Below are 14,929 nucleotides of genomic sequence, written 5' to 3'. Positions count from 1 at the left end.
CCTCTGGGCTACTAGGGAACCTTCCCTGCTAGAGGCTGGTCTGAATTCTTCTTCAGTGGTACCACCTCAGGCCTCAAGAGGTTTGGCCAGATGGAAGAGGTGTGCATGGCCTCCTGGAAATTGTTGTGCGGTATCCAGCAGAGAAGACTACTTGAGCATGGGTTTAAGCCGATACAAAGTCTTTATTCCTCTTTATTAGCCAGCAGGCATCGACACTGCATATTCCAGATCCCGATGCAGCCATGATCCTTTCCCAGGGTGAGCTTTTAAGCCCAAAACTACATCCTTGGTCGACATAATTCAGTTAGTAAAAATAGTTAGCCAGAAGTGGAACTACAGAGGCCAAAAAGCAGAGTTAAAACATTTAGAGACTTCCCCAGAACTATGGACTCTGATAGACTAGGTCTTTGGGTTTGTTTTGACAGGTGGTGCTGTCTACATGCTGAGTTTTATGGCCTGAATGGTACTTCCATCATGGAGTCAGTTGTGCTAAGGTATCAGGGCCTGTTGCAGAAATGACTTGGGTGCTATTCTGCAAGTCACTGCAGCAGGCTCCACCGAGAATGCGCCCATCTGTCGGTCCTTTCTTGGTAAATAGTTTTAGAAAGGTTGGGGGCTCTTTCCCTGAAGCCTGTAGCCCTGGAGTTTGACTGGGCCAGCTGTGTCTGGTTGCCCCATCCAGTGAGGAGCATGAGAAAACTGGGCATAAACTGAAGAATTCTTTCACTTGTATTGCTTTGGCTTAACCAGGATCTTTGCAGTCATGGGAGCTATAATTCCTTTCAAAGACAGAGTTTTACAACAGAACCTGTTTCACAACAAAACAAAAGACCAGCTTTCCTTTTCTTTTCTTTTCTTTTTTTTTTTTTTTTTTTTGATGTTTATATAAATTCTAAAGTGTGGTAGAGACTGGAATGCTTTTGTTATAATTATAAAGGGCAGTACAGCCAGATCATTTGGAAGAGTCCAGAGAAGGGAGAGAAATTAGTGGGTGGACCATGGCCAGCAGCCTGGACCTGGTCATGGGAAGAGGAGGGGGCACAAGAGGGGAAGAAGAGAGTGCCATGGAAGTAGATGGAGAGCGAGGGGCAAGCCCGAGGTGAGCAGGAGAGTGCCTAATGACAGCAGGTGATAAGGCAATGGGAAGCTGGGGAAGAACTTCAGGGTAGGGGCGCTGAGAAGAGCTGAGGAGGGCCAGGATGCCAGCGCAGACTCTATAGCAGGCGCTTGTGGTGCTGAGAGCGCCCGGAGAACAGCGCCCATTTCGGTAATAAGCACCGCAGCCGTCCGTCCGTCCTGAGTTTCTTTCAGGTCTCTCCCTGAGTGTCTTGAGGGCACTCCACAGACCAGGCTGACCTCAGCGTGACAGAGCCTGCCTGCCTCTGCCGCCCGAGTACCCTCCCAAGTACTGGGATTGAAGACGTGCGCCCATGTGCCTGCCTTCTCCTTTTTGTCTCTTAAAGTTTTTTATGTATACACAGGTATTTCACCTCCAGGCATGTCCGCCTGGTGCCTGTGAAGGCCAGAAGGCTCAAGTCCTCTGGGACTGGAGTTGCAGACAGTTGTGAGCTGCCATGTGGAACTGAACCCAGGTCCTTTGGAAGAGCAGCCAGTGCCCTTAACCACTGAGATGTCTCTCCAGCCTCTGTTGCCCTTAGACGTCTGGCGATGTGTTCTCTGAATTCTGAGGCCTCTGGTGTTCACTGAGGGTCCTTGGTCCCTGACTGTTCCCCTCTCCTGTGAATGGCTCCATGTCTCCTACTCTGGAGCTGACAGGTCACTCTTGGTCTGTCCTTGGCTATCCTGGTCTGCTTTCCAAGGGCTGTGGACTCCGCTCACACCACCCACTTCCGGTTCTGTAGCCTTTCCCCTCCTCTCTAGCAGAGATCACCTTTGTCCCTTTCAGGTGTTAAACAGAGCTGGAGCAACCCAATCTGCCCTTTGCTCTGACTCCTGGGGCTGTCAAAAGTCAAACTTAGACAGCCCGCAGCTCCTAACCTGCTTCATTTAGATTCTAGCTGCAGGCGAGGACTTGCTGAGGGAAACATTCGCACTGCAGGCAGAAAAAGAACGAGGAAAGCAGGGCGGAAGAGAGCAGCAGTGATCCCAGTTACGTCCCCACAGGGAAGTCAGGGAGAAAAACAGGAGAGCAGCCTCATCCTTGACACCCTGGAAGAGATTCCAGCGGAGGGGATTCTCCTGTGGTCTGTGGTGGCCCTGAGCTAGCTGAGGCCTCCACCATAATCCCTAAACTAGAGGCCAAGGCAAGAGGATTAGGAGTTTAGTGCTCAGTAGTGCTGGAAGCCAGCCTGGGCTACAGAGAGCCTAAGGCACTGTGTGTGTTGGGGGGTGGAGGGTGCTGGGGACTCTGGCACTGGTTCCTGTCAGCCTGGAACAGCTGATAGCTCTGCAGCACAGTGGCCCAGCACTGGTCTTCCTTACAGTTTCTTTCACTGTTGGAAACACCAGGACCAAAAGCAACTTGGCCCTGACAGTGCTGAGGGAAGCTGGGGACGGGAAGCAGAGGCCCCGGATGCTCTGTCCTTTGCTCAGCCTGCTTTCTTACACACCCAGACTCCCAGGATGCTACAGTGGGCTGTGCCCTCCCACATCCGTCACTTCCAAAGCATTCTCATAGTTTGTCTCCTCGGCTCAGGCCAGCTCTCCCCCACAGCTGCTGAGGTCCTTAAAGGTCATCCCATGGTACCAGCATCTCCAAAATGCCATGCTCTCCACTGCACTGGGCTGCATCAATGGCCCATTAGAGCTCTTTCCAGGGATCCTGACCCTGCCACACAGTGCCAAGCCCCAATTCTCTCCAAGAGCCTTTCCCTCCTGGGGCTCCCGAGGGAGAGTGCCTTCACTAGTGCTTGCTTGACCTCTCAGTGCCAAGCCTCAGCTGCTCCCGTGGTGCCTCAGACCTTCAAAGCCAATACCATGGCACTCACCTCCAATCCCAGCACTTGGGAGGCAGAGGCAGGAGGATCTCTGTAAGCTCAAGGCAAGCCTGGTGTATAGAGCCAGTTTCAGGCCAGCCAGGACTACAAGATGATACTCTGTCTCAAAAAAATATTACTTGGGAAAACCTCTTACCTTGCCAAGTTTGGCTGCCAGCATGAGCTATGCCTTCACCTGCTCTGGACCACAGCTTTCCTGTGGTTGCCCTGAGGAAGGGCTCCCCGATTATGATCCCAGCGATTCAGGCCTCTTTTTGTTTAAGGTCTCTTTTGTAGATCTGGCTGGCCTCAAACTCTCAGAGATCCATCTGTCTCTGCCACCAAGTGCCGCTGGCATTGATGGCATGGTCTGCCCAGGATTCTGTGAAAGATTGATTTATTTTGTAAGTGTGGGTGTTTTGCTTACACACCTGTGTACCCTGTGCGTGCCCAGTCCCTGAGACAGTCAGAAGAGGGCACAGTGTGCCTCAAAACTGAAGCTATGGCTGGTGTGAGCCGTGAAGCGGGCGCTGAGATCTGACTTGGAAATTCATATTTCCCAGGGCTGCTTGGGGGCCCCTTCACGTGTTCCTCCCCTTCCCTTTGTAGTCACACTCTGTTGCCCTGCCCTAATGAGAAGTCCCATAAAGCTGACCCTCCGCTGTCCCACCGCCCTCGCTGTCCGGAGCCACCATGATGGAACTGACTAGAACACCGCTGCGAATCATCTGGAGGCTGAAGCCTGGCTGGAGCTGTCCCCGGCAATGGAACCTCCCCTCAGCAAATTAGCTAAGGCTCAAAATGCTTTCCAAATAACAATTATTCACCCCAGGAGACTGGGCCAGATCCTGGTGACTTTCATTCATTCCATGGGGGTGGTTCTAAGAAAGAGCAAGGCTCCTGCAGTGCCCTGCCTGGGGCTGAGGCCTGAAGGAATAGAGGAAACCAGAAGAAACTCCAGCTGGTAGCAGCAAGCCCAAAAAGCAACAGTCCTGGCTCCGTGCCCTTCCTGGGGAAGGTATCAGAAGGGCTGTTCCTGGCAGTAGTCAGAGCCAGGCACCTAGCCAGGAACTGTTAGGGGCTCTTGAACGGGGCGGAGATGGGGGTCAGTCTTGGCTAGTACATGCATGCCCCCGGCTAGCTAGCAGTTCCGTGGGCAGTTAGTCTTGAGCAGCCAGCTGGGTGGTGGCACACGCCTTTAACCCCAGCATTCAGGAGGCAGAGGCAGTTGGAGTTCAAGGCCAGCCTGTTCTGAAGGAGCTAGTTCTAGAATAGCCAAGTACAAAAATAAAAGCTTTCTATGCCGCCCCAGCTCTGAATAAAGACACAGAGATCCTTAATTTTATTATAACTTTCAGGCATTAAAGCTGGGCACACAGTCAGCTATTTTTCTTCTGTCTGCCTGCTTCTGCCTCCTTGATGGATGCTCAGCTCCTCTAAGCCCACAAAACTGGCCTGGCCTGCTTCCCAGTGGCCTGCTACCCGCCATCTTGGTCTCACACTGGCTGCTCCTTCCTCATCCGTGTCCCTAGTATGTACCCTGGTCCCAGACCGCAACCAGCTCCCTGGGCACAGAAATCAGCATTTGAATACACAGTGCACAAAACATCACAACAGCCAAGGCTGCACAAAGAAATCCTGTCTTAAAAAAACCCAAAGCAGGGGCTGGAGAGATGGCTCAGAGGTTAAGAGAACTGGCTGTTCTTCAAAAGGTCCTGAGTTCAATTCCCAGCAACCACAAGGGGCTCACAACCATCTATAGTGAGATCTGGCGCCCTCTTCTGGCCTGCAGCCCTGACTTCCCACCATGACCTCTCCGTGCTGGGGCTTTTTTGAGACAGGATCTTATCTCCGCTGATGCCCCTGCCTCCGCGGATTCCGTCTTAGTCTTTCTTACAAAGGCAGCTGGAGAGGGTGAGGCAGGGGGTTGGCAGCTTCAGGGTGGACGGTCTTTCCTGGAGTGATGGGAGTTTTACAGTTGACTGCACTGGCCTGGTTTGGGGGCACACACCCGTAACCCCAGGACGTGGGGTGGCTGTCTTAGTTTCATTGACTCCTAACTGTGGGGCAGCAGCTGTCTCTGATCCCTGCCTTTGGGAGCCTTTCCTCCCCATGGGTTGCCTTGTCCAGCAGGCCTGGCTGACACCCACCCAGGCTGGCCATTTTCTGAAGAGAAGCAGAGGAGCAGTGGTTGGGTGTTTGTCAGGGAGGGGCCAGGAGGAGAAGAGGAAGGGGAAACAGTGATCAGGATGTAAAATAGATAAAATAAAAATAACAGATCTCTGCGAATTCGAGGCCAGCCTGGTCTACAGAGTGAGTCCAGGACAGCCGAGGCTACACAGAGAAACCCCGTCTCAAAAAACCAAAATAATAGTAATAATAATAATAGTAATAAAATTTTCAAAAAATAGACATATTTTATTAAAAAAAAAAAACACGTTTTTTTGCCAAAAAAAACCCACGTTTTTTTGCCTGATGATAGTGGCATACGCCTTTAATCCCAGCACAAAGGAGGCAGAGGCAAGCAGATCTCTGAGTTCGAGGCCAGCCTGGTCTACAGAGCAAATTTAAGGCGGCCAGGGCTACACAGAGAAACCCTGTGTCAAAAAGCCAAAACCAAAAAGAAAAGGAAAAAATAAAAAAAGCTCTTCCCTTTGTTTTGCCTACATATGTCTGTGTACCACTTGCATGCCCGGCGCCCTCGGAGGCCAGAAGAGGGCATCAGATCGCCTGGAACTGGAGCTACAGGTCCATATACCGCGTGGGAGCTGGCAATGGAATCCTGGTCCTCAGGAAGAGCAGCCGCTGCTCTTGACAGCTGAGCGGTCTCAGTAGCTGCTTCCTTTCTCCTGACCCAATAACCCCGTAATCACGAGCTTCGCGGCTGGGTCAGCACTGGGTGGGAAGGGCCGAGGCCGAGCCCGGCTGTCCACCCCTGCGTAGGCCTGGACCGCCCGGCAGCAGGCTCTGCGGCCACCGCTTTTAGCGCAGCCTGCAGCTCCCGGAGTGGCCTCTGGGTGGCAGCCACGTAGTGTCAACCGGCCTGCACTAAGGCCTGGCTGGCCCGGTAGACCCGGACTCTACCAGAAAGGGTGTGGCTCAGGCAGATGGAGGTGCGGCCTGGACTCAGAGGTGCCTTGCTAGCTAGGCCCAGGAGTGGACGTGGCAGTCCAGGGTCCAGGGCGAAACAGGAGCCCAACCCCAGGATGAGGCTCAGAGTTGCGCCTGTCCTGGCAGAACACAGCCCGTGTGGATGGAGGGTCCAGCCACAGTTGGAGAGCTGGCGAAGCGTTTTCAGGGTTTGGTTGGGAGCGTTCGCACGGTGGAAATACAAAAGCACAAACGTGGGGCAGTTGGGGACGTGAACGTAGTTCGTTCTAGGCAGCTGGGACTAGAGAGTAAAACTGTCTCCAAGGAGGGGGAGGGAACTCCCAGGCACGGCGATGTCTCCCTCGCGCCTCCCTTTCCTTCCTGGGGTAAGGGCCAGAAGAGACTGCTCCGCCGAGCCCCTCCACCTGCAGCCCAGCGGAGGGGCCAGCGTCTCCGGGCCTGACGCGGGGCCGGCGCCTCCTGGGGAGTCCCCTGGATCCTCCGCCACCCCGGCAGACGCTTGGACAGCTGTGTTTGCACGTTCAGCCCCCACATCGAGCGAGGCTTCCTTGGAAACCCGCTTCCCCTTCCTCCCGCCTGACAGTCCCTGGAACGTCCCTGCCTGAGTCGGCAGAAGAGTGTGGCCACAGCTGCTCTAATCTTGTGCAACTTGGAAGTTGGGGCTGTTGAAACTCTCCCTCCTGAGCTATATGGAGCAGACAGCTACTGACTACCGCAGTAAGCCAGGGCGAAGCTGCACCCAGAGGTGGGCAAACACAGGGAAGGCGAGCCAGGGCCCCGAACCAGGCTTTCTGAAGCCTCCGTCCTACTCTCTCCCCAGCCACTTTGAGCTAGAGACTCATGACCACAATATCATAGTTCCCAGGGCACAGGCTCAGGAGCATTCAAGTTGTTGGTGACAGCAGAAGCATTAAACCCCTGGGTTAAGGCCAGGGACAGAAATGGCCTCCCTCCTTGTGAAGACTGAGGACACAGGATGGCTGTGCGGCTCCAGGGCGCAGCCTCTGTGTCAGGGTCACTCCTGCCCTTTACGGTAGTTTATGCCTGGGAACGGAACCCAGGGCCTGTGTAGGCCAGACAAGCATTTCACCACACCACACACGCCCATGGACGATCAAAATCTACAGTTCCAGCCCTCAGCCCCCCAGGCTCAGGGGACCCAGAAGGAGACCGGGCAGGGACACGTTGGCAGATGGGAGGAATGCTGTGACACGTCCTTGGACAGGAAGCGGACATTGCCCTCAGGAGCGCACAGCAGCGGCGGCGACCTGCACAGGTCCTCACAGGGAGACCTGTCGGCCGCAGCCTGGAAGGGAGAGGGGCTCACGAGGCCCCGCCCCTCGCTGGGGTGCTGTTATCAGCTGCTGGCCTGGGAGCCAATGGCCTTGCTAGACGTGGCTGCTGGCAGGCTGCCCGAGCTCCAGGGGAGGCCCCATACCTGTGTGCATGTGTGCAACACTGATTGGACTCCGTGAGTTACCAAAACGAGAAAGAAAGATGTGAGGGAGGGTGTGCGGGGAGCGGAGGGAAAGACAGGGCCGATGACTAAGATACACTGCATTCCAAAAACAGCCAGGTGTGGCGCACACACGTTTAATCCAGCGCTGGGGAGGCAGAGGCGGGCACATTTCTCTGAGTTCGAGGCCAGCCTGGTCTACAGAGTGACGGAAAACATAACAAACTTAGAAACAAAAAACCCAAAATTTAAAGACATTCCCACTGGGTCAGCAAGGCGAGACAGAGCTTACCTTTCCCCTTGCCTCTCTCGGAAAGAACTGACTGCTGCTGTTTTAAATACGAAATTCCGGTTGTTTGATGTTACCGTTACCGGAAGCCAGGTGCTGGGGTGAAAGCTCCCAGCTGAGCCTCCTCCTCAGTGGACACCCCGAAAAGCCCTCCTCCCTCTCCACACTGCATTAAACAGCCTGTTCCACCCAGTGTCCCCCTTCCTGTGTTTTCTTATGTCAGCTGGCTGCTTGCTCCACCTCTTGACCTAGGGTTAACTTTACTTAATCCTGTTTACAGAAAGTTCTTGGATGCAAGGTGTGTGCTCCGGCGGAGCCACGTCACAACTAGAAACAGGTGTTCCCAGTGCACAAGCTCGGGGTTCACAGTGTGATCAAATACCCTGCAATAGAATTCCACAGGGTAGGTATTCCCGGACACCCGTACACACACAAGTAAATACATGTAATTAAAACTTTTTCCAGGGGCTGGATCTGGAGGGGAAGGAGTGGGAGATTAATACAATCAAAGTATATCATATGTCAATTTGTAAGAATTAATACAACTATTATATATTTTTTTCCAAGATAGAGTTTTCCTGTGTATCCCGGCTCTCCTGGAACTCACGCTGTAGACCAGGCTGACCTCCAACTCACAAAGATCTGCCTACATCTGCCTCCTGAGTGCTGGGATTAAAGGTGTGAGTTACCACCTCCTGTTTTAAATATCTGAAAACCAAACAAAGCCAAACACAGTGAGTGGCACACGCCTTTAATTAGCACTCAGAAAGGCAGAGGCAGGTGGATGTCTGTGAGTTCGAAGCCAGCCTGGTTTACAAAGTGAGTTCCAGGACAGCCAGGGCTACACAGAGAGATCCTAAAAAAAATCCTGTTCTTCCTCCAAGAGGCATTATGGCTCGCAACTGTAATCCCAGGACTGATAGGCTAGGGCAGGAGGTTTGCTGCAACTGTAAAGGCACCTTGGTCTACAGTGTGAGACCCTGCCTCAGCAACACAAAATTTATAAGCCTGGAGCTGGAGAGATGGCTCAGGAGGTAAGAGCATGTGCAGTGCAGGCCTGAGGACCAGAACTCAGACCCCAGCACGAGGTTAACAGGACGGGCATTCTGTGTGCACCTATAATTCAAGTTCCAAAGGGTACCAAGAAAGGAGGGCCGTGGGGCTTGCTGGTGTCCATGCTGGCTGAACACAAACCACAAATTCTGGACGAGAAGAGACCCTGCCTCAAGAAGGAATAGTCAGACCCCAGTGCTCCTCTCTCCCCTTCAAAGACACAGGCACAAGTACCCCCCCACATTCTCATACCCCCCACATTCTCATACCCCCAGACATTCTCATACCCCCACATTCTCATACCCCCACATTCTCATACCCCCACATTCTCATACCCCCCACATTCTCATACCCCCCACATTCTCATACCCCCCCACATTCTCATACCCCCACATTCTCATACCCCCACATTCTCATACCCCCACATTCTCATACCCCCACATTCTCATACCCCCACATTCTCATACCCCCACATTCTCATACCCCCCACATTCTCATACCCCCCACATTCTCATACCCCCCATTCTCATACCCCCATTCTCATACCCCCATTCTCATACCCCCAGACATTCTCATACCCCCCACATTCTCATACCCCCACATTCTCATACCCCCCCACATTCTCATACCCCCCATTCTCATACCCCCATTCTCATACCCCCATTCTCATACCCCCATTCTCATACCCCCAGACATTCTCATACCCCCCACATTCTCATACCCCCCATTCTCATACCCCCATTCTCATACCCCCAGACATTCTCATACCCCCAGACATTCTCATACCCCCCACATTCTCATACCCCCCATTCTCATACCCCCCACATTCTCATACCCCCCAGACATTCTCATACCCCCATTCTCATACCCCCCACATTCTCATACCCCCCATTCTCATACCCCCATTCTCATACCCCCCAGACATTCTCATACCCCCATTCTCATACCCCCCACATTCTCATACCCCCAGACATTCTCATACCCCCCATTCTCATACCCTCATTCTCATACCCCCCATTCTCATACCCCATTCTCATACCCCCAGACATTCTCATACCCCCCAGACATTCTCATACCCCATTCTCATACCCCCCAGATTCTCATACCCCCCATTCTCATACCCCCCCAGACATTCTCATACCCCCATTCTCATACCCCCCAGATTCTCATACCCCCCATTCTCATACCCCCCCAGACATTCTCATACCCCCATTCTCATACCCCCCAGATTCTCATACCCCCCATTCTCATACCCCCCAGATTCTCATACCCCCCATTCTCATACCCCCCAGATTCTCATACCCCCACATTCTCATACCCCCCCAGACATTCTCATACCCCCCATTCTCATACCCCCATTCTCATACCCCCCCACACCAGGGGTGGTTGTCGCATGCCCGTAATCTCATCCCTCAGGAGGCAGAGGGAGCAGGAAGGGTCATAAATTCAAAGCCATCCATCCTCGCTTACTGGAGACTGGGCCTCAAAAGCAAAGAACCCTCCACCGGTTTAGCCCGCCTGCCGCTGTGCACCTGCTTCCCAGCGCTTGTGAGGCTGGCGCAGACAGATGAAGAGTTTGCCACCACCTGTGCTGCAAAGACCCTGCCCAAACAAACAAGCCCTGAAAGCCCCCTAAACACGCTCACATTACTGCCCGGGTCTCACAGCCCTCCCCCCCCCCGCCCTGGCCACACCCGCTCTCCTTTCTGTCCGTGGCTGCAGGCTTCATGAAGGGTCCCTCTAGGCCGATTATACTTCACGGTGTCATGCACCCCTGTGCCTGCCACCAGCAGTCATGGACACCAGGGCCCCCTGCACTGCTGGCTCTGTGAGCTGGGCTGCCGTGAGCACGCGTGTGCGTGAGGCCTGTTCCCTATTCTCTGTAGCTGCGTGGCTGTCCCAACCCCGTCAGCGGCGGCAGAAACCTTTAGGGTTGTAGCTAGCATGAAGAGCAATGGTGAATTGTGATCATCAACCTGATTGAATTAAGAAATGTCTAGGGGCTGGAGAGATGGCTCTGTTCTCTCTCTCTCTCTCTCTCTCTCTCCCTCTCTCTCTCTCTCTCTCTCTCTCTCTCTCTCTCTCTCTCTCTCGTTTTTTGAGACAGGGTTTCTCTGTGTAGCCCTGGCTGTCCTGGACTCACTTTATAGATCCGGCTGGCCTCAAACTCACAGAGATCCACCTGCCTCTGTCGAAGTGCTGGGATTAAAGGCCCAGCAACGGCTCTGTTCTTAGGAGCCCTCATGGCTCTGTGGTAGGCTCAGAATGGATCCCCAGCCCCTACTGGGCAGCTCACAGCCATCATGTGTAAATCCAGTTCCAGGGAGGGGATGTGGAGGATTTCCCTTTCTTGGTGCAGCCCCACCGTCTGAAAACTGTAGCAGAACCTTTCTCTGTGACCACACTGGACAGACGGCTTACCACCTCTGGGCCCTTAGGGTCCCTATCTGTGGGGGTTCTGCCTCCTGCCATGGCAGGTTCAGCACAGAAGTGTGGGTCCCACCTGCCTACCCCATCTGAGCTGAGGCTTCGGAGGCAGAAGGCAGTGATTTGATCTCTCTCTGTCCCCATTACCTTCCCTAAGGTGAGCCTGGCCGCCTGTCACTGCCCAGCTTAGGGAGGACTTCGGGGTTAGGAGTGTGGGGTCACCACCTGGCCCCAGAATTGCTGAGATGGTGGAGTGGCCCCTGGGGCCTCACAGGCTGGGAAGATCTCAGGGGGGGAGCCCCAGAGGACACACAGATGGGGAGGCAGCTCCTGCAGGGAGTCACAGGGCTTGGTTGCTCTCTCTTTGGGGGCTCCTGGCCCTTTAGGCTTAGGCTTGCCTTCAGAGCCGGGTTCTGGCATGTGCTGAGCATGAGGCAGGCCCCAGGCCTCTGTTCAGCTTCCGGATACAACAGCCTTGCTGAGTTTCACAGGCCATTTATTTGAGTGGCACTCGGTCGCTCCAGCCCCCTTGCCCATCCAGGCCTCTGGATAACGGCAGCTCATGTCCAGGGGTTCACAGTCAGCCTACCACACTCAACACGCTCAGCAGCTGAGAGACACACAGCACGCATACACAGGCAGCCACAGGCATGCACACACAGCTCTGCCTTCCTGGCCAGTGTAAGCTGCAGGCGCCAGGGGAGGGAACGCAGGCCGGGAGGCGTCTGCAGGCCCCTGCTCTCCTCAGTTGAAGTCCAGCAGCCAGCAGGGCCTGGGGTTCTGCCAGCTAAGGGGCCGACTGGGAGGACGTTTGCCCTGAGGAGACGCTAGGCCTGTCTCTGGCTAATAGGACAGGGCCTGGCACGAAACAAGGCTGCTGGAAGGCGCGGGTTTGTCAAAGGCCCGGGTTCAGCCTGCTGTGGGACACAGCCCTCCCCCCAGGCCTGTGGCAGGACAAGCAGGCTTCCACCCCATAGCAAGACAGGACTGCCCAGTGTTGGCAAAGATAATTTTTCACACAACCCTGTGTAGAAGACCCAGGTTCGGTGCCCAGGCCCCACATCAGGTGGCTCAAAAGTCCAGGCGATCTGGCGTCCTCTTTTGGCCCGTGGACACCCACACGTCTGCAGATGCTCAGACACAGACATACGCTCTCACAGTTAAAAAATTAAATCATGCCTGGCATGGTGGTGCACGCCTTTAATCCCCGAGCTCCAGAGGCAGAGGCAGGCGGATCTCTGGGAGTTTGAGGGCAGCCTGGTCTACAGTGAGCTCCACGATAGCCAGAGCTACACAGGAAAACGCTGTCTCAAAAAAGTGAATAAAATAATACTAAAATTAAAATTCAAAAAACATTAAAACCCTCAGCCAGGCACAGTGGTGCATTCCTATAATCCCAGCACTTGGGGAGGCAAGACAGGCAGATCTCTGTGAGTTTGAGGCCAGCCTGGTCTACAGAGTGAGTCCAGGACAGCCAAGGCTACACAGAGAAACCCTGTCTCCAAAAACAAAACAAAAATGAAATAAAATAAAACCCTGAGAATACTGGTTATGGTTGGAAACATTCTCAGAGAGCAGGTGAGTGGGAGAGAAGGCTCAGAGAATGATAGCATCTGTCACTAAGCCTGAGTCCCCGGGGGCCATTCCCAGAACCCAGGTGGAGATGGAGGGGAGAAGCCTTCACAGAGTTGCCTCTGATCCCCACATACATGCCATGGCATTTTGTCCACACGTTCGCCATCGTCAATACACTAAAGTTTAGAGAAGCAAACGAAACAGCTGGGCACAGTAATGCAGCGTTTGATCCACGCTGCGGTGGCACAGGTGGGCCACTTCTGGGAGTTCAAGGCCAGCCTGCTCTGCACAGTGAGTTCCAGGCCAGCCAGGGCGACGCAGTGCACCCTTGCCTCAAAATAATAGCAATGGTGATGATGATAATAATAACAGCAAATAATAACAAACCCGGAAAGCGTTATGAGAACACTGGCCTGCAGCACACCTCACAGTAAAAACCAAGCCAAACTACAGCCAAAACTAAAGCAGCCAATGTGCCCTCCCCACTTCTGAACATTGCACCACAGGTCACAGTTCCAACAATGAGTTACCAAAAGTAAATAAAATCCTGCCGATTGTGAGGAGAGAAAATGTATTTCTTTTGCGCAAAGTGCAGAGTCACCTTTGTATAAAAACCTGAAGAAGCTACAAAAACAAGATGAGAGGATTAGTGCACGGATTAAACAGACCTAGAGACCAGACATATGTTGCATTGCTACATGTTAGCAGTGAGTGTTTGGGAATAAATTTAAAATATCACTGTGAACATCTATGGTAAGGACACAGTGAAGCTTTTGAATGCCAAAGTGGGAAAAAAAAACAATACTATGACTCCAAATGCCTCAGCAGCTAATCAGTTCTGTGAATTGATCAAATAGTAAGCGAAGGGGCCTGGCAGATTGGTGGGGTGTGCTTACAGCTGGGGCACAGCAAGGAGAGCACTTGCCTAGCGGGTGTGAGTCTCTGGGCCTGGAAAAAATCATTTACATTCCTATCAAGAGTGATGAAACAGGAAGAAAACAAACAAGAATTATAAGATTCAGATACTAGCGCCAGGCAGCTGTGGCACACACCGTTGAGCCCAGCACTTGGGAGGCAGAGGCAGGCGGATCTCTGAGTTTGAGAACAGCCTGGTCTATAGGCTGAGTTCCAGGACAGCCAGGGCTACACAGAGAAACCCTGTCTTGAAACAAACCAACAGAAATGATTCATATACTGGCAACTACAAAACCTCACTGTAAAAGGAACTTTTATTTGTCTGGTTCAGTTGTTGCCTGGGGCTTACTGCTTCCTCCTTCTGCTAACCTAGGCCTCGTCCTGGCAGGTTCCAGTCTCTGTGCAATGGAACCCTGGCCTAGGATGTTTTCAGTCTCTGAGGCTCATTGCTGAACAAGCTCACCCTTTCTTGTTCTTACTGAGCTCCGGGCTGGTTGAGCCAACTCAGCTGCTCACTTATTTGAACTGGCTTCTCTCTTGGCCCCTGAATTGTTCCGCCTGGCCCCAAACTAACTTCAGCAATCTGCTCTGATCTCCTTGTTTCTTCTCATTCTCTGGCTTACTGGGTCTCCCCTGTGTTCTCTCTCTCTGCAACCTGTCTCTCTAGTACCTACCCAGTCAAAACTTCCTCCTCTCTCTCTGTTGCCCCTTAAATAGATTCCCTTTCCTCTCTATTCTCCTGAGAAATGAGTGTATTCTATTCTGTCAAATCTTTCTCTGATTCATCACTTTTTCTGCCATTCAAATGAACATCACTTTGAAACATGGCTGCTTCCTTCTATAAACTAACTTTGCCTCATTGTTTGGGATTAAAGGCGTGTACCTCCATGCCTGAAACTAAGCTTTTCTCTACCTGAAAACTGTTCTGGTTAAGTTCAGGTTGGCTTGAACTCAGATCTGCTTGCCTCTGTCTCCTGGATTAAAGGTGTGTTTGTATGCCAGTGGTATCACAGGGACCTAGAAGATCTTTGGATGTGATCTCTTGCCAGAGCAGCCATGTTCTAAATTAAAATTCCTCTACAACTTTCCTCTTTCTGTTTAAGCTAAAAATTGTACACAGTTTTTTGTTTTTGTTGTTCTGAGACAGGGGTTCTCTGTGTAGTCCTG

The 14,929-nt window shown here is 52.8% G+C and overlaps 1 long non-coding RNA gene across 5 annotated transcripts in view; it reads right to left on the bottom strand.

Moving 5' to 3' along the window:
- LOC132655077 (uncharacterized) overlaps positions 1 to 14,929 on the bottom strand; it is a 32,430-nt gene that overhangs the window by 10,264 nt on the left and 7,237 nt on the right. For all 5 annotated transcript variants that reach the window (XR_009592654.1, XR_009592650.1, XR_009592652.1 and 2 more), the window contains exon 2: positions 3,094 to 3,318. This is a non-coding gene — a long non-coding RNA (uncharacterized LOC132655077). The remainder of the gene's footprint in view (positions 1 to 3,093; positions 3,319 to 14,929) is intronic.

This window comes from Meriones unguiculatus, chromosome 7 (genome assembly GCF_030254825.1).
Source record: "Meriones unguiculatus strain TT.TT164.6M chromosome 7, Bangor_MerUng_6.1, whole genome shotgun sequence".
NCBI classification, from domain to species: Eukaryota; Metazoa; Chordata; class Mammalia; order Rodentia; family Muridae; genus Meriones; species Meriones unguiculatus.
The sequence above is the reverse complement of the archived record's forward strand: the minus strand, read 5'-3'. Positions and strand labels throughout refer to the sequence as shown.